The sequence below is a fragment of the Struthio camelus genome, chromosome 1 (assembly GCF_040807025.1).
Source record: "Struthio camelus isolate bStrCam1 chromosome 1, bStrCam1.hap1, whole genome shotgun sequence".
Lineage (NCBI taxonomy): Eukaryota > Metazoa > Chordata > Aves > Struthioniformes > Struthionidae > Struthio > Struthio camelus.
This window is the reverse complement of record NC_090942.1, coordinates 42,925,642-42,946,351: the sequence shown is the minus strand read 5'-3', so window position 1 is coordinate 42,946,351 and position 20,710 is coordinate 42,925,642. Positions and strand designations below refer to the sequence as shown.

The following is a 20,710-nucleotide window of genomic DNA, read 5'->3' as shown; positions in this document are numbered from 1 at the left end:
CTCAGTCTTTTCATTTATATCTAATACTGCCCCTGTAATAATTGCACAATTTTGCACTGAAAATTGAGGACTGGGGATAAATAAATTATCACACATTTTGGAGCTATATTTTTTAAAAATGTATTCAAGTAACTATAATGTATTTCTTACACTTGGTGTTACTCTTGAAAATACTTACTTGATGGCATTTTCGTTCATTTAGGATGGAGTTTCTGGGACATTTCTCATTTCATGATTCACTGGCCTGATGCACCACAAAAGCCCCTTTGGAGATGTTACAGTTGATTATTTCCATCTGCCTACCATATATGCATGAACTTCGCAGATGCTACTCCCTAAAATCTGTACAGCATTTTAGAGAAATACAATATCAGCTTAATAACACTACAGGCAATTTCTGTAATTTTACCCTTGTTTATTTTACAAATATGACACCTTTGAGTCCTACTGGGAATGAAATAACTAATTTTTTTCTTCAGAAGATTTTGCTTCTGTGCTGGTTACTAGTAATATTTCCTTTATGAGTTTAATCAAGGAGTGCACAGTCCAAGATACAGGAAGAAATTTAAAATTCTCGATCTTAAATAATGACAAAGAAGTAGTCACTTTGTGTCATGCAACACTTCTGTAAGTGATGTGTATTACATACTAGCTAACAGTCCTCTTGCCCAGATCACAGTTTTAAGAACATCAGCAGCATATTCGCTGTGTATGGGGATACCTTCATTTCATACTTGCCTTTATGAATTGCAGATTCTACCACCATGAATCCAAATACCAGAAGTCTAATCTCTTTTTTCAAGAGCAGCTACCTATTTTCCCTTTGAAGTTGTAATTACTTTTGTTTCTGAGAAAGAAGAAAAGAACAAATGATAAGTAACATTTGGTAATACAGCACGGCAATCTCTCACAGCAGACCCAGTCATAACATCAGAAATGACCGGTACTAAAGACACTGATCCATATGGGGAAGAATCCCGCCAAATTTGATGCCTCCACCACGTTGGAGAAATGCTGTTCAGTTGTGATTGTGGCTTAAGTCAGTGACTACGTGAAACCCACATTCATGGCTGTGTCGAGGACGTCTCAGAGCCTAACCAGCCAAGAGGAGTGTAAAGCCACATGGGGTTCCCTGGGGTTCACAAGGAGGGCTCCTGCTTCCTGAAACACGGCAAGCAGTGTTTCAGTTGTATTCAACGTCTTTCTTGGAAGAAGGCTTCTGGGTACAGTGCAGAGTGTTTCCTCAAGGTACTTCCCTGTTACATGGGACTGCCCAGGGACAGCAGGGCCTGAGAACAGCTGTTTAGAGCCAAGGGCAAAAAGTGAGAACAGGGATATCTGCAGTCTGACCCTGTTCTCAGGACCGCAGTGGCAGAGGGACATCACCACAACAGTTCAGACCCCTCTCTCCCTCCCTCTTTGGGTAAGCGCCCACTGCATTCTTTCAGAAACGTGTCATACTTTTTAAAAATTATTATTATCATCCAGAATAATGTTAGTACCATCTGCAGTAGGCTAATTCTTAGGGTGTAAGAGAATAAGGGTCATCATCTGTCAAAGATTTTTGCCTGCTCTAATAAGACATCTGCTTCCTCAGCAATCACAGCCCCAAGGCCGGGACATTCTCCATGGTCCCTGCTGTTTTGCATGCAAAAGAGCCAGGGAGTTTTGCTCAGTCACCTTAACCGCATTCCCTTACACCTCATCCATGTTTTTGCATGAAAACCCCAGAAGAGTTTACCTGAGAGCATGAGCATGTGGTTAGAGTACTTCCTGGGGACAAGCAAAGACTCAGAGTCCTGACCTTATTCCATGGTCTGTTTATGTGATGCACACGAAACAGTCGCAGGATAAAACGCACAAATGGCCCTTGGAGCAGAGATTGTACCTCAGGCCTTCCTTTTCCCAAAGGAATACCTTGGAAAATGGGCACACGAGACACAATTCCTTTCATACTGTGATTAGTAGTAGCACAGATTCATGAATTTCCAACTCTCAGTTTCACGGAATGTGGGGTTACCCCGGGATGCAACTGATGTCGGTTCAAAAATTCTCAGGCAAAGGAGGAAAATTAACCCATCTCTCTCAAATCTTGACTGAGTTAGATATTACTATCGCAAAATATAAGCAACAGTGCTGGCAGTGACCTTCGCTTAGATGCATAATGCACTCAGGAAACACTGACAATGCTCTCAGAATACTTCAAGAATTAACTTCAGGAGTTAGACAGGCCTTGCTGGGGTATTGTAAGATCCAGGTGCTGAAGCAGAGATGGACGTCTGCAGAATCAACCTTGTAGCTTGGATACCTTCTTCTCCTCCACTTTCCCTTTCTCTTTCATTCATTCAGTGTTTAGGAGCCACCTGAAACAGATGGCAGCTGAAGACTTCAGGAGCATAATTTGGACATAAACAATTAAAGTGAGACTTATCCAGAACTAAGTACATTTGTTTTGGACTTGGCTCCTGTATAACTGCTCCTTGGATCTCGGTGTCTTAACCTGCTTGGATATTCTTCTGTATCACACTACCTACCCAGCTTTTAGATTTCTAAACACTTTGTCCCACAAAGTCCTGACTGGCATTAAAGACCAGTGATCAATGGCAGGACTTATTGAGCGATAGAGATACAAGGTACTGAATTAAAAAAAAATAAAAATAAAAAAAAGAAGTATCACATTGGCTTTCTCTTGAAGGTCTCCCCTTTGACTGTTATATTTAGAACTGGCCTTCTTTAAAGTGTGTGATATAAATATATCATAGACAAGCTTCTAGGCTTCCTGGTCTCTGTATCATTTTCATTTCTTCTCTTTTCTACAGATTTGCCTAGTGCTGAATTCTTCACTGGTTTCACAGGTAGTGGTCTTGCTTTTCTTTTATTAAATGTTTGGAGATAGCTTTAAAAATTCCCTTTGCGAAACTACGCATTTCCTGCTACAGAGCAGAGTGTCTCCAGGTATCAGTAGTCACTCTCAGATACAACCAGATGCTGAAAGCCTCTTTATTGAGGTCATCCTCTTGACTGACCAGCAGCACCTTGACTTAAAAAAATGTGAGGCAAGTGATACAGGTATAGTTAAAGTCATAAATTAGAGCAGAATGAACACAAATGAACCACTATTTGCTTAAAGACTGTGTTGTCATACATGGATGTGTGCATTTGGAGAAAAGAATTACCAGCATGAAGGAGGATAGGGAGAGGTATCATTTCAGTGGCATGGCCCTCAGAAGAACAAGCAGGGTCCTCACAGCCAAATGGAGCCCCTGTGAAGGATGTTTTGGTTGCTAAAAGGTGACATAAGTGTGAAAACAGAGTAGTTTCTAGAGGAGAAATCCATTCAGAACTATTAACTACAGAAAAAAACAGACTGAAAATGGTTGGAGGCTGGAAGAGTGCTGGAGAGAAGCAGAACATAAGCATGCCCTGCTCCTTTACTCTTCTGTAAGCATATATTTATGGCTACTGTTGGGGCATATTGCCTGACCCAGCGTGGCCAGTCTTCTGTAAGAATCACAGACCTCACTGAGAATTTTGATTATACTGACTAATTGCTAAGAGTTATAAAAATATCCGGTAACATAGGTTTTAACTAATCTGCAGATGATTATCCTAAGGGTTAAAGAAAAGACTGAAAGATTTGATCTGCATTAAACAGAGCCCTCTGGGCTGGTATGATTCACAAATAATCTGAGTGTATGGTTGCATTTTTCAGAGATCATGAATGGCTCACTGTAAGAATATCTTACATTTGTAACTTTATCTTCATCTGACCTTTTCCTCTTTTCCCAATTTTATTTTAAGTTATTTTTCCATACTTTAAATTTCAACTGTGGGCATATCTGGAACTTTGGATGAATTATTTTGCAAGTGTATGTAAATGACAGGCCAGTGGCTTATGATTTATGCCCTGCAAAATAAGGAAGATTTTGATAGAAGCGGAAGAGGTCAGATTTATATAATCTTGAAGATGGTGGTACATTGTCCTGTAAAGTAAGTAAAACATTAGTATGCCAGCCCAAACATCACTCAAGTCACAAAGAGACCTCTTCCCAAGTTTATTAAAGAAAATGCAATTGTTGATTTGTCTGCTGTCTCTCAGATCTCCGGTTCAGTGGCAGATCTCTCAGATATGTTGCTTTCTGCAAGGGCTAAATTTCAATTGGTAGAATAATTGTCAGGCCTGCACTCTGGTCACGGCAGGAGCTTTCTCTGCTTTCACTTTCACAGTGCCATGTGCAATCTTGACAGAATGGTTAGACTGCAGAAAGCTAATGACCCTATTTTCTATGTGTATGTGTGTGGGCGGGTGGGCGGGGGGGTGTGCGCACACGTGTTTTAACACCGCAGATAAAAAAAAGAGAGAAATAATTTCAAAACACCAGTGATCAGACTCCTCATGTGCCTACGAACACACCATTACTTCTGTTGGTTATGTTCTCCCACATTGATGGAGTAGTTTACAAAGCACTAGAGTAAGACCAGACCGCTTCAGCAGATTGCATGTCCTGAGTCCTTTAGAAGTACCCACCTCTTTCCACTTCAAAGAGCAGTGGGAAACATAATTTAGAAGGACTCATTCAGTTACCTTCTCTTCCCAAAACTAGGAGCTCCAAAATGAGGCACTTTCAAAGCTTGGTTTGAGTTGCTCTGGATCTGTGTCAAGCCTTTTACAGTATATTTTTAAATGAGGCACAGGAAGACAGGGGACGATGACAGCACTCAATGTTAAAAGGTTTCAGATGAGTATCTTGCATGGCACAGCACAAGTACTATTGTTGCAAATTTGTTATTGCTGACAATAAGTGGGAGAAAAAAATATTTCAGCTGTTTACTTTTATGACTGGCCTATTTGTCCAAAAGCTGACCTGCCACACGTGGAATGTGTGATGCCTGCTAAATAAGTAATATGTCTGCACTACACCTGAATAAACTATTGTCATTAGAAGAAGAAGACATACCGCACCTCCCAAATGCATAACAATGACTAATCAAGCTGCCATCCTCAAATGGAAGGAGTAAATACATCAAATCATTTCTGAAGATACACTGTCTTGATGCAAACGTCCTTGGTATATGCATGTTTACCAGTGCTAAGTATTACCCCCTCCTGAGAGTCAGTGGCTTTCTAAAAAACCTCAGTGACTAAGCTCATCAGGAAAGAAATGACAATGAAGAAAGGCAAAATAAGGTAAAATAGGGCACAGCAACAAATGAACCATTTTACTGGTGGAACGAATTGATATTTCACAGAAAATGCCCCCACAGAAGGTGTGACCAATTCCTGCTGAGCTGCCTAATAGCATCACTGTACACCCCGCAGATGGTTGTAGGCCAAAGGCTAGAACATAAAAAGAGATGACAACAAGAAAGAAGCAGACAGATTTAAGAGATAATATAAAGTCAGCTAGATCTTTCCTAGTAAGTTCACAGCCGACTGCTTGCTTTTCATAACAAAACAGGAATTAACATCTCTGTGTTATTTTGGCTAATGCTTTTGTTAGTATCCATGAACCATAATGACATTTTTAGGTCTCTCTAATTAAATAAAAGAAGTATCCTGCCCAGTGCGAACAAAGCAAAGTGTGACAATCTTTATTCACATCCTATTCAGTATTTTTTTACCATGGCTTTCAGAAATCTGGCATGACATAGGTCATTTTTTTAATATGTATTTTTTTTGCCTTTACATAAGCATGATGAGATTCAGGAAAGTGAACTCGAAGTCTGAGACTCTTCAACTTTCAATCACCTTGAACTACAGTAGGGGTGGAGGCATGTGGTCAACTTCATGCAGTTCTCTAAAATGCAACAGCATTAAATGTTTCTCAGAAAGGAGAATCATCATTATAAAGTGTAAACATCTATGCAAATCATACTCATTTCTGATACACATAAATGATAAGTTCAACATAATAGTAGCTGTTGTTTAGACATTCTGACTAGAATACACAAGTAGCAGAGCTAAATAAAAGCTGGTCTAGCACTGAATTTGCACTGGAATAACAAAAATAATTTTGATCAACTTAATCACACTAAAATGTAATGTAATCTTCCTTCTCTATATGATTTAAGCCAAGATAAACTGATTAACAGTAGCACACGTTGCTTATCACGTAAGTCTTCGATGGTTTACTAAATCAGTTTATGGTTCTAGTTTGACTCATTAAAGTTTGGGTATGAGTTCATATCTTAAGGCCAGTAAAATCAGAATGAGTTCTCTGGCTTCAGCTTCTAGCCATTTCTTTTTCACATTTTACTCTTCCTTCCAGGTCACTGGCATGTTGTTCAATCCCAATGATCCCTGAGGGGCCTTATTAGAAACACATCTGTTCAATGATGGCTATTAACTGTTTACAATTACTCTGACATCTATTCAGTTAGCTAGTTTTGAATTCTTCTAATGTATGCCATGCTGATTCTGTATTTTTTCATTTCAGTGAAAGCACCACATAGAACAAAGCCAAAACCTTTTCCAAAGGCATTAAGAAGACACTAGGTGGATTAAATTAACAACAATGCCATTCTCAACTAAGCTTCACCATTTCAGAAAGAAAACAGCAATCTAGTTTGACAAATTTTCCCCTTAAATCAAAACTAATTGGATTTGTTCCCCTCCTTAATTCTGCATTAATAGAATGCTATATCAGCTGTTCATTATTTGCTTATGATTGTATCAATATTATAAATCGATTAATCTTTTGCAAATGTTAACAGCGTCTGGTTTTTTTCATATTGCTGGCATTTCCTGTTAATCAAGATTAGTAAAACTCAGCATTCATGTTCACACATCTCCTTAGCATATTCTTTGAAGACTCATAAATACATGTTATTCAGGCAAGTTAAAATGTTTAGCACTATTGCCTTCTGCTTTACATCCTCGGTTGTTGTTGGAATGGGCTGTATCACCTAATTGAACACAGTCTTTTCTGCATTATTGAGCTTCTATCATTTCTGTCTAATAACTGACCTGAACTAGGTTTCCTTCTGTTTCTAGCTTGTATACATCTTCTTCTTCCTTTTTTTCTCTTTTACATTTTCTAGCCAACCCCCTGCACTTTTTTCTTTCTATGTTTCCTTCAATTTCCATATAAATTCCATTATTCTCAACATCCAATAAGCTTTTTGGACTTTACTATTTCCACTCTGCTCCTAAATGAGGCTGAATTATTAATGCTCTAGTCTTCTCTCGATGTGAGATTTTAGACATTTATTAAAGCATTTTTAACATGACTCCTGTTATCACTATTTTTTTTTCCTATTAAAATTCTCTCTCATAACTGACTTAGCTTATAGTTATTTTGAGTTTGGTGAAACTGAGTCCTTTAAAGTACAATCATTCCTTGCTGAGGGTTCATTCTACTTGCAAATGACAAGTACAATCAAGTCATGATCACTTATCTCGAGAAAGGATAGCTTTGTTCTGTGATCAAGTCCACTTTAGCCAGTGAGATGAAATCTAACATAGGACTCCCTCAGGTTGAATCAGAAAAATGTCAACAAGATTTTTAGACCTACCAAGGGTGTTTTAGCACTGGCAGAAAAAGACCTACAGCCCCTCCTGTTTTTCACTGAAATTCCACATGGTTATACAGTTGCTTTTCAATATTTTGAAAAAAGGTAGGTAGCACTGGTCGAATGATTTTGAAAGGAGAAGTTTTGTTGACAAATTTTGATTTAATAAAATAACTTTTGAAAGGTTTGATGAAAAAGATTTGAATGTTGTTTTGTTAAGATTAAAACATCTCCTTTTCCCCTGTTTGGTTTCTAGCTTTTTGATACACATGCAAAAGGAAAACATTTTGACTTTTAAACTGGATGATATTAAATAAAAACATTTAATATAAAAATTGTATACGCATGGCTTCAGGAGCAAAAACTAACTAGCCCTGTCTCTAAGAGACCAAAACACACAAAACATACCTTTTAAATCTTCCTGAAGCCCCCCCATACACAAATTTTACTTTCCCACGACACTGTGTTGTGCTAGATAGATAAGGCTGGAGTACACAATTTGGTAGAAACAAAGAACCTTTCCCTTGTACCGAGACAGTTTAATTTATCTCATTTTTTTATGTCCTTGCACAGAGCAAATAAGATGAAGAGGGACCATGGATGAGGTGTAAGGGAATGCGGTTAAGGTGACTGAGCAATACTTCCTGGCTCTTTGCGCACATTAATGCTATCTCGTGTCACATATGTCCTACTTCTTGTACAGCAGCGGCAGTCCCACCTGCAGACCCCTCGCCCCATTGCAGATTATGCTTACATTTACCCTGATTATCCGTATTTTTATATGGCTACTTTGGTACGCATAAATAAAGGGACATTTATGTGACTACTTTCTAAATAGTCAAAGGGTACGATATCAAAAAACAGCAAGTAATTTAAAAAATATAAATTCTCTGTAAATAAAAAAACAAATGAAGAAATACCTCTTTCCATAAAAGGCTGAAGAACAGCATGCAGGAATAAAGAAGAAGGGATGAAAAACATTCTGATCTTAAGCCAAAAACATCCCTGAAAAGTTCCCACTTCCCACAGAAGGCTTTAAGTTACTTTCCAGCCAAGCGTGCTTTTTCAGAGCGATGCAAATGAGTGATGTTATGTATAGCTACATCACTGAAGAACTTAGTGAGACAAAGGAGGAACAGCGGGGAAACAGGTGAGCGGAGAAGGCAGCCGTCCTCGTGCTGCAGGAGAGGAAGAAATCGCCACTGCAGGATTTCCAGGTACTCCTCCACAGGGAGCATAAGGAAGCTATTTTTTGCAGCCTTTTGATCTCCTGCAAATTGCCATGCTGTTGATGCCTTAATCAATGGTAACAATATAATTCTAGCGTCATAGAGGTTACCTGGAGTGAGAGGGCAGAATTAACAGTTTCACTTTAGAAATTGCTTGCTAATATCTAGCGATTATGTATACCAGAAGCAGCAGCTGTCTGTGTGTGTTCTCAGGTAATTTGCTGTCAGATGATGATTGAAAAAAGACTAGATTTCAAATAAAAATGTTATTAAGAATCTAAATGCTTGTAATGTTTCAAAAGCACTTCACATTTCGATTTACAGGACACAGAATAATATATTTCCCTGATAACATACAAGTTGTAGCCCAAATTTAACCCAGACTGTGACAATCCAGAGAAGGCTGTCACATATACCTTAGCAAAGACAGAATACGTCACTGAATGATCTAATTCCCTGAAAGGGAATAGGAGAATATTGGTTTTTGGACATATAAATTCAATAGCATGCTCATCTCAGAAAATTCAACCTCTTCCTGCTCAGCATAAGATTTATTAATGGAAACATTGAGCTTAGGAGATTTTAATTACCAAATATATCTCTTAGAAACCCAGAGGGAACTCGTTACAGTAAATCAACAACATAAAGCTAGCTCCACACCAAGGTCATATGCTGTCAATCACTTTTAAGCATGCCAATTCCATAGTCATCGTAGTCTCATAAGATGACAAGTGTCAGTGAGATCATCTGTCTGACAGAAATCTTGAATGGAAACAACCACAACAAAAGCTTCCCACTTGGTCATGGAAAGTTGACAGTTGTTGTACTTTCCAGGTGAAGAGGGATATTTGGGGAAAGTTTGGGCAAAGTCTTGTCCTCCTTGTTTCTTTTCTAGGATTCTGTTCCTGATATTTAGTATGTTCCTCCACTGCCCCTTTTGCTAGTGTCATGTTGTTGCTGTCAGCAAAGAAGTACTAGGTCATCTGAATTTCCCCCACGATAGTCAGAGGCAATAACAAGAGTGCAGAGCATGGATGAACAATGGATAAGTGTCCATGGCCATGTAGCTTAATTTTGAATCACTGTGGGGACAGGTTGGTTCAAATTCACCTTCTGAAGGAAAGCCATTTTATGAACCAGAAGACGTGGAAAGAAAAAGCTACTGTAAGGCCCAATCCAAGAACAGTTTCCTGCAAATATTTAAGGTATTTTCATTTAAATTACTGAAACTATTCAAAATGGGTAAGAACTACCTGTATAGAGCCCAGGCCTTATCAAATTCATATGGAACATTTTTATCATTTTGGTCATTGCAATATTTAATTTATTAACTTATTTAATGTTATTTTTCAAATGCATTTACAAATAAAGTACATATTAATACTTCTCTGTTCTCCACTGTACATTTCCCCTCCTGTTGCATGTTTCTATTAGAATAATCACATGAATGAAGCACTTCTATATTGTTCTCATGTGATGGGAATATCATCACTAAAATTTATCATATTTTGATAGATTATCAAAATACTCTATAAAGGATTATTATAGAGAAAGTATATGAATATTTCACATTTCAATTATTAAAAATGCCATTTATGCAAAATAGTTGTTCAGATAAGTAGTGTTTTCAGATATTATTTCAAAGGAATTATAAATGTTAAAGAAAATATAAGTACCAAGCTAAAGCACCGTAGCATTTGCAACAAACTAATACTAAGTCTCTACAATGAGGATTATGCATTTCAGATTCAATATTTAATGAACCCTAAAACAGTACTCTGATAACAAGACTTTAATTTAGCTTGCATAGGAGATGGATCAGAATATAAAAAAGCAGTTGAACATGTCTTTCAGAACTAAATTCCCAAGAAAAGTGCACAGATTACTTGTAGGAAAAATAGATGCCAAAATTATCTGAGAAGAAGCCCTGAACAGATTATTATTATTTTCTTTCACGAGGATCCTCCTCAAGGTTTGAGCCTTTGACTCCAGTCAAGGAGAAAGGACTGATTGGAGGACTGATTAGAAGTGAATAGTATTCCAAGACGAGAGATGACACCTGCAGCTGATATCTTAGGCATAAAACTCATGCAGGAAATCAGAAGCACTTCTGTTTGCACCGTATACTACTGCTGATCAGTACTTTTGGTTGATACTCATGTTTAAGAGGCAAATAAGTGACTATGTGTTTGAAAGTCACTGCTATCACACCACCTTACGGTGATAAACAATGAAGGTGATCTTATTAAATGAGCTCTCATAACACTGCTGGAGAATGATTCAGCTGAAGAGCACCCATATTAATACTTCAGGGAGTGATTTATAAATGAACTGCTGCAACCAAAATTTCAGTCCCGACGCCCTTTGAGAGACATCTGCCTTGCTAGGCACAGGACAGCCAGCACAATATTTCCTGGGAGTGACAGACTTTTTGAAAAGAATATTTCAACAAAACACCACAAAGGACTGTTTATTTACAGAAAAGAATTTTGTGCTTTTGTTGCTTTTGTTGTCTCTTTAAAAAGAAGCAAATTAGAAAACCATAGAAATAAATCACTCAGGCCTCTCACTGATGTAAGTTTTGAGTGGCCCTATTGTCCGAATGATTGCAAAACAAGTTGTCAAACATCTTTCTTTACCTGCGCAGATAGTGAAGGAAGGATGCTGTTGCTCTGGTAGGGTGAATTATGAATGCAATGTTACACCTGCTTTATGTTTAAAAAACAACAGCATGGCCCTGGCATTCTCAGCTTGAAAGCCATCAGTGACTTCCTCCTGAAGACTGAATTCCCTTGAAAGCATGAGATATTGTGTAGTGTATGTTCATATTTTGTCAACAAATGGTTTATTTTTCACTTAACAATGCTGCCAGATGCCACTCTTTTCCACTGGGAGTGATAAGTTATTTACTGAGCTATCAGTGTATATACAATTCATGCATATATAGGACTTGGATGATACTCGTGCAAGCTAAACAAAATTGTAACTAACGCATTTGCTTAAACTTGCATTTGCATTTGCATTTACATCCTTTGGGATGGTAGAAGTGCGAAAGGCTCAAATTGATATGCAGCAGGCCGGTGGCAGGAAGGCTCTGGAAAGCTTCGCTCACTCTTGGATCCCCTGTGCTTTTAGATCAGCTGGTTATCTTAAACCTCACTGTTATGAAGACACCAGCTGAGCTATTTCTACTTTGCCACATGCTGATGTGGGGAAGGAAGACGCAGGGTGCTTGTGCAGCAAGGTATCTTGATATCTATCAGTGCACTCACTCCTGCTGCAGACTATGACATTGCTCAAGCTGTTCAAACCTACAGTATAAAGGAGTGATTTGAAAGCATTCTATCTTTAGACAAATAGTTTCCAGTTCTCTGTCCTGCAGCAGTAGCCAGTGTCGTGTTTGTTCGAGCAGCCTAACGTATGGCAGAACACATTTCCCTGTGTCAGCATCAGCTGCTTGTTGGTCAGGGTGTTTCAGGTCGTTGCTTGGACTTCTTAGCTCACGCACACCAAGCCAGCAGGATACAGAGGAGGAAGCTGCCGTGGTGGATGGTGCAGTAATTAACTCTATCAGGCAGATTCAGCTGTACACAGCACGGCAGAAAAATAAAATGACACACGAGTACTTTGCAATGCTTGATTGTTTATCCCATAGGGATGATACCATCTATTGGTTAGTACTTATCATTCATGGGTCAAAGTGCTTAATAAAAAGATGATAAATTAAATGCTTCATAGGCTAGGGAGTCAAGCCAAGAAAGTGATGCATTAAAAACTTGTGTAAAAACTTTCTGACAGTAGCTCAGCCCAGAAGAGTCTGAGTCTTTCAGCTCCTGAAGTCAAAAGGCTGGGCTGCTCTGCCTCATGTGAATGCAAGTCACATAACACACAGTGTGCACCTAAAGCATTAAATATTTATAATCTCTGTGCCAAAAACGCTTCATAAATTATGTATCTAAAATTCTGTCTCTTCCAGAACAGCAGCCCCTGTCACATAGCTTAGTGTACAGGAGGACATGTTTGCTAACGACAGCAAAGGGAAGCCTTTATTTTTATTAAGAGAAACCTGAGAGGCAGATTCGGAGTGCCCACGAAGGGCACTGGTACCTTAGCACCTCATGAGCAATAGGGCATACAGACACTGTGTCCCGTGTGCAGCGGGACTCGTAGTGAGGTAGTAAGTTCATCCCAGACATACTTTTTCTACAAAGTGCTGGCTGATACCTGGGGAATATGTGCTGTATGTGCTGCATCCACATGCGCTGAGTGTAAGAGAAACCTGGAGGCGGGTGTGCTTATGGCTCAATCGCTTCCCAGTTCGCTGATGCTGATTCAGCCATTCATTTCTTCACACGTATAATTCATGAAAAAAATGCCACGACTTTTGTTTTAGAGTACTGAATAAAGGCTTCTGCTCTCCAACAGAGGGCTGCGGCCATAAATGGTGCCAGGTAACGTGTTGACCGATTCTGCCAGTTTTACATACTACAATTACGGATCTTCAATGAGACCACTAGTAATTAGAAAAGAAGGGAAGAACCGGATGTTTAAAAAAGAGTGAAAAGAAACAATAAGAATGTGCATTCTGTGAGTGGGCATGTGTACGTGAAACACAGAGAAAGAAAAAGTTTGACAAATACGTTTAATTCTCCAAGCCTCTTTTTCAAGTTCAGTTACCTACGTATTTGAAAGGGTTCCAAACAAAGATATAACATTTCTGATGTTTCTGATTTTAAGTCAAGTTGATTAAGCATTAGCAAATTAGTTAAATCCTACGCAAAATACCTATTATGGGATGTCAAATAGGGTTCTTACAGGGCACAAGTTATAATAATGAGACAGAAAAAATCTGAAATAAAAAGTAAAATATTTTCTACTCCCTAATAAAAGGATTATCTGGATACTGTATCAATTCATACATCTGTTTTCTTGAGTTAACAAAATGAGAGGATTCATTGAAGAATTATAGTTAATATTTGTACTTAGAATATTTGAGTTAGCAATTTTAGCTCTTGTATTCTCTTATATCTCTGAGAATCCTTAGCTATTTTTGCACAGAAACTTAGCTCCAGTATTTGCATAAACCTATGTTTCCTTCTCCAGGAATAAGGTGAAGTAGAGATATGAGTAAAATCTGGACAAAGATCTTTTTTTTCAGATAAGACATGATGATATACTTTGATGATCTACTTAGAACAGGGATGATATGAATGCATTTGCAGTGCAATGTATCCATCAAACTTTTGATTAAGATGAAAAGCAATTAATTAATTAGAGAAGAAGCTGATGCAGAGATCAGTCTGGCCTTCACCCCTGTATTTATTATCTGAGTGACCAGTTTTCCTCCTGTAAAAGTGAGACCTACCCAGGCCTTGTTTTTTCTTAGTGGACTCAAAGCCTGTGTGTCTTTCAGTCTGGCACAATTTAAGCAAGGAGAGCACCTTTTTGACTTGTTTTTCAGTCAGTCAGTGTCGCATATTCCCTCTGAGGCAGAGCCTCAGGCTTTTCAGTAATCTATGATGCATCGATTACAGCGCCTTCACCTTCCCTCAGACAAATCAAAGCTAGGACTTTTCTCCAAGTATGTGGTGATTTCTGGCTGGTTCATGCCAGTGGTAAGCTAGCACCCTTCGTGCTGCCCAGTATATGCACAGGCGAGGGGGACAGCCAGCACTGCAGTTTCTGCTCGGACATCAGGGAAGCTATGAATCCAGCCCAAACTGAGGCAACCCTCACCCAGTCATAAGCTGGAACAGGTGGGGAAGTCTTACCTCTTGGAAATGTATAAAACGAAAGGGTCTGTCAACGCTGCTATCACAAAGTGGTATCAGAAAGAGCCGGGAGCACGGCTTGCTCCTGCATCCACCACCTCTTTATCCAGACAGGTGGCTCACAGAGCTGCTGCAGGCAACCCAAGGCTGGTCCACATGTGTATAGTGGCATGTGGATAGTAGATATCAATGCTGCATCAAACGTGCAGGCCCTCAGGGATTCTTCTCATCCAGATAATGTCTTGGAGTTCCCCAAATGGGACTTGCTTCCGGATTCACTGTCTGTTCAGAAAAAAAGCTGATCTGGAAAAATATCTCAAAGGGACAATCTAGGAATGCCCATCAGAGCCATTAGAAATCCCCTGGATAATCTGAAACTGTAAGACAGCAAGAGTAAAATTCATCTCTCTGTCCTCTGAAACAAAACAGGGCTGCAACATAATTTTCTTTAATGTCAGTAATTGCAGTGCTCTTTTAACTAAGAAAATACAGGTGGAGCAATTCTGACCTCTCCTCCAGTGATCTTCTGTGCTTGGTATAATCCCAGGAAAATCCTCTTTTTAGCTTCTCTGGTAGATGAAACTATTAATCAAACTCTTCATACATTTTTAAACAAGAAACAGAGTGCTGCAGGTTTCCTGCTGCATTCAAGCTGTTTATGATGAAAGAGAAGATCAAAAATATTTCTATGATGGAGCTCTACAAAATGCTGTATCTTTTTTACTAAGCAAATTCCACAGTGTTTAATGTACACTGTGCTTTGATTAGGAAAATTGTGGTATGAAGGAGCAGCCACCTAAGAAAAAATATTTTACTCTGTTATTATTGTATAAGTTCCTTCTGGCAAGGATCCATAAAAAGTTATTGCTTTTCAATTATCACTCCCTAACTGATCTTTGAGAAAGCAAAGCTATTAGTCACAGTAATGTTAGTAAACTGTATAAATAAATTGGGTAGTTTAGTTTTGCTTTAATGTCTGCAAATAACAGGAACTGTCACTTGTACCATTCCTGCCATGAAAACAGAATGCGTTAGAAAAATGAGAGGAAAAGAGTTGTTGTATTTGTTTTTGTGTTTTATCTTATAAGTAAAATAGCTCTCTATATGGAATAAGCTGGCATGGGGGAGAGAGTGATTTTGAGCATGCTGTGACACCGTTTGAACAGGTAAGCCAGTGATTATGTATGGTTCTCTCCTCCTTTTTCTCCTAGGGCATATGTCTTAAACTCAGGCACTGAAGTTACTTTAAAAACCTCTTTGATGTGGACTTTCTCCTACTGTTCCATTAGGGCCAAATCAATTATCACAAAGTGGGATATGTCTCACAAAACGGACTGATGTCTCCGTTTGCATGAGCTGGAGAGTTACATAGAAAGGTAAAACTTATGCTAGAAAGGTTGGTTTACCTAGGGAGGTAGAAGAGACCTTTTGGGAAAACGTGTCTCTGCCCAGTGCCAGTATTTGGGATTTCCTTTATCAGAACATTCACTGGAAGCAAAAGTGTCCAACCGTCTCCTTTGATGTAGATCATTTTATATATTTAGCAAGGGGAACAAGTTCACTGTCGGTGCTAGATTAACGTGCATGCCATATGGAGCAGCCCACCAGTGGGACAAATTCATCTACTATTGGGTGCTGAACAAATGGGCATAATATCAGCAGTGAACCAGGGGATTATCAGGTATCAGGAAGGCTCAGTGCATAGTATCTTCCTACTCTTGGATGAAAAGGGAAAGTTTTTCCAAAAAGTCCCCAGAAAGGAGAAGGCAAAACTCACTGGCACACTTGAGGACCATCTCCAAAAATTCAGCTCACAGCATTTCCCCTGAGAATGAAGAGAGGGAAAGCTATTGAACTTTTTCTTTTCATTGCCTTCTTCTTCCTTCTGTTTTCTGTTTCTGAGCTGGAGAGGGCCAAAACTGTTCTTGAAAATGAAGGCGTTCACTATTGCTTTGACACACACAGACATCTGCCATTGCCATTTAAACTTCCTTTCACTGATATTCATATTCTCCCCTCCTCCCCCATCTGCGCTCATGTGAATAAGGGAGAGGCCTTTCAGACCCACTTTAATGACTGTCTCAGTATAGGAATGCGGTGTCTGTGTTCAAACATGCTTTGAAATCCAAACTGCTGTTGTGTCTGATATTTGTAAAAACTCTCAAGGACTCAGCAAGCTCTGCCAGGGTAATTGTAGGGCCTCTATTGTTATCAGAAAATACACTATTCCTTTCTTCAAAATCTCTCCTTCACTATCATCAGTCCTCACTGTCTGCAAAAGACTGGGAAGGACCAGCAGCCTATTTTACAGAGGTAGAATGGAAGGAAACATACATTAAGATTATTCCTCCGTTGTGCAACACTGCTCATTCTGCACGTGCACTGCTCATTCTGAACGTGCACAGCTCATTCTGAATGTGCTAAGCAGCACACCAGATCTAGTAGAGCTACATAAACACACTGCTAGCCTAGCTCTCCTGAGAAGCTGAAATGTTTCTATTTTTTGCCTAGATCTATACTGCTGCTCTGGCTTGTCCCCTTCTGTACCTTACAGGCAACATCTTCAAAAATACTTTGTTTCAGCTCAGCGGTTCAGCGGTATCAGCGGTATCACCTTTCTGAGTCCATAGCCTCAAGCTAGGTATTCAGGGTCTATTGTAAGAGCTGTATTGCAAATTGCTCAAATATTTACATAGGCGGGTTTTAAAGCCCCTGTTGAGCTTCAGGGTATATGATGAGATAGCTTGGGATTATTAACGATTTTATTTGGGAATACCACAAGCTATTCTGAAGAAAGGATTGCATCTTAAACTCCACCTTCTCAGAGACATAGACAGTTACTGTGACTGCAGGAGCAATACCTCCTTCCAGCTAGAATTCATCATCATCATCAACCATGTTCGGGAGCTGACTGCTTGAACCACATACTAATGTGAGATGCCACTGATGCTGGGGCACTTTCATCCACACTCAGTGATTGCTTTGGACATAGAAATTTAGATTATTTGCCAAGCATGCTGGATACTACTTTTGAAAGCACCTATTTGTGAAAGCTCTTACCATGAAACTATAGGTCACACGGGGCAGGGTGTTCTTAATTCTTCCTGCTAAAGAGGGAGATTTTGAGGGAATGACACTTCATCCTCCCAAGATGTAGGCCCTGAAGTCATTTCCTGAATGCCTAAAGTTGCAAAGGAAGATACAGCAAGGAATTTCCAGAAGGCTTTTTTTTTTTTTTTTGCACGCCATTATCATGAAAGAACTGTAGCTATACGCTAAGGCTCAGCTGTGCAAGGTGCTGTACGCTTGTGGAATCAGACAGTCCCAGACACATACATCTCATGATCATATCTACAGGGCAGATAGATACAGATCAAGATGATAGATGATCTGTAGTATAAGTGTTATATGATTACCTCAAATCAGCAAGGTCCTTCCTTCTTATAGATAAAAGAGTACATAAGAGAGCTTTAAAGAAGAACTTAAAGGCAAGCATGTAGCATCACACAGGTATAGCAGATCTTTTTACCAATATTGAGGGTGATCATAGCAGAAAGAACAGAGTTTACCTGGAAAGATACTTAAATTTAACAACAGTGCCTGAATTCTGAGCTGATTACAGTTAGGAGAAAACTTTTTGATAAGAATGGAAAATGCATGGGACTATGAAGTACCATTTCTGCGGAGAAAAGCATTTCATTATGAAGGAAAGGGGAAGCAGTGGGAGAAATGTGGGACTTGGTCAACCATCCTATGTAAATGCAATTGTAGCACAGGTCACAGACAACTGCAAAAAGTAAAAGAAAATAAAGGTAATAACACAATTAAAGTAGGCGAAGTGAATGACTAACATCCATATGCCTATAGAGCCCATGTATGTCTAACAAAAACTAGTGAAAGTCATGTAATTTATATCAGAGCTCTCTAAGTGAAATAAGAGCAATTTCTGAAGCCAGGATGAAGCAAAAGCTTGGATGTAGCAGCTGTAACTTCTTCTGGTCATTGTTTTTCTGCTGCCAGTGTCACTAGAACATCACAGAGCTCTACATTTTTAGGTCTATCACTACAACTTACATATTTAGGGGAATAAGAGGGGTACAAGAACAATACAAATATTTTCTCAAGGCCAAACAGGTCTCTGAGGACAGCACAGTGTGGTAAAAAGGCACAGCACTGGAAATGTTCAGCATAGTCCTAGCTCTACCATGGTCTTGGACAAATCACTTTGCTTCTCTTCCTCCAGGTCTCTCTTCTCCTTTAGTATGTAATAACTACTAAATAGAGGTGATCTCCTCCTGGGTGCTGTATGGTGCTTGGTATAGTGGAAGCCTACCATTAGGTAAGGCATCTAATCAGCTATAATACAAATGTCAATTATAAATGCCTTCCTCAGGGGGGAATACCTCTAGAACTAGTTTAGCCTTTTCATTGACTACCTGGGAAGGACAGTATAGAAAAGCAGTGGGATACTCACCAAGGAGTAGCTTGCAAAGAAATTTTTGACTTTCCTAGAAAATTTCTGATCTCATCTTGATAAATTTGGCCTATTTTTCATAAACTTGTGCTTGAAGATCTCCAGAAGAAAGAGAGGCCAGTTCAGCTTGTTACATAAGATTCAGAAAACCTCAGTCGGAAGTAATTTATATATTACTCTAAATGGGCTGTTAAACTAACAAAATATGATACAGTGCTTGTGGTTCAGACTAGCTGCAATGAACTAAATATGCGAAGCAATACTTAACAGTTATTACTATCTTTATTATTGCATCTCAGCTGGTTAATATTAACAGAACAAGGCTGCCAAAACTACTTTGATACTCTTTTCCTGTAAGTCATTCATGACAACTGATATGCGTTCATAACCATGGATCGTTTCCTCACCACCTGCACACAGACCACCCTTATCCTGCCTTATCCTCCCTCTCTCCTTCCTCCTGTGTTTGACTTCTGCATCTCATTTCATTGTTTATTCTTTTTTCCTTTTCCTTTCTGTTTAAGGAGAGAGTCTACACATCTACCCCCGCTATAACATCGTTATGAGCCTGTAAGTGAGGCAGATGAGAAGTGCCCTGCTCAGCCTCATGCCAGCATAGTTTTGGCAGGTCTCAGACTGGATGATGGAGCACATGGACAAGTGATTCTCCAGTAGAGCAATTGCAAAAGCAGGTCAGGAGCAGAACTGACGCTATTCTTACTCTGTCTGCTGCTCTCTCTTCCCTTCTGGGTTTGCTTATTGCATCCAGGGGAAAAGAAGGGCAGAAGCTGCAGAGGCAGCGGAGACTTCTATGACTTCTCTTTAAATTAAGAAAGTTATTGTTATCTCTAATATGAGGTAAAAGACTCAGAAATAAGGGACACTTTGCTAACTCTCTGCTGCTAAAGGGAAAGTGAAGAAAGCTAGTACTGTTACTAGGGAAGTGTAACTTAATACCAGAAATACTGAGAGTTGTAGAACTAGTTTTCCTTCTTGCATTGTTTTCCTTTCAAATCTCTCAGGATTATCAGAAGTCTCCACATGCAAAGCTCTCCGGAGAACTCCCCGCAGCAGAAATAGCTTTTCTATGCTCCCAGGATAATGAATACAAAAGGTAGCCAAAGAAGAGGAACGCTACTTCTTTCATGAACACAGTACAGACACTGCACTTGGCATGGTTACAGTCTGTTCAGGTGTGAGATGTCTGTATCAAGGGCTATAGGGGCAGAGTTGCTTGGCTGTACAAAGCTAGGAGTAATGAGGAGCAGCAGGGAGGTGACATTTTACCTCTGTGTGGTGCTGCCGAGATCAATAACAGAACAACGCAATCGCTCTGGGTGGCCACCTATTTAACAAGACGTTGAGAAACTGGAAAGCACATGGAGAACAGCGGCAAAATAACTCAAAGCATAAACAAAATGCCTTTACCTAGCAGCTTTAAAGTATTCAGCCTGCTTATTTAATTAGAAAAAATGAATTAATGACTTCACCTCCATGAAAGTACTTACACAGTGAAATAAAGACCTTTTCAATCTAGTAGTGAAAGGCGTAGTAAGAATCAGCATCTGGAACTATTTGGAATTAGAAAAGTTCATACAAGAAACAATGCATGACTTTTAACAGTGACGAGGTTTTAGATACTGGCAGATGTTATCAGCAAAGCTGCTGGATTTGCCATTTTCACTATTTTCTGGCCAGTACTGGATATTGCCCCTTACCTATGT

General features: G+C 39.3%; 1 long non-coding RNA gene across 1 annotated transcript; it reads right to left on the bottom strand.

Moving 5' to 3' along the window:
• Positions 1–256: 256 nt before the first annotated feature.
• LOC138065769 (uncharacterized) lies at positions 257–8,712 on the bottom strand. The gene is made up of 3 exons (XR_011138843.1): positions 8,433–8,712; positions 739–847; positions 257–342 (listed from the first exon to the last, which is right to left on the bottom strand). It is a non-coding gene; the product is annotated as an uncharacterized lncRNA (long non-coding RNA).
• Between the last annotated feature and the right edge of the window lie 11,998 nt (positions 8,713–20,710).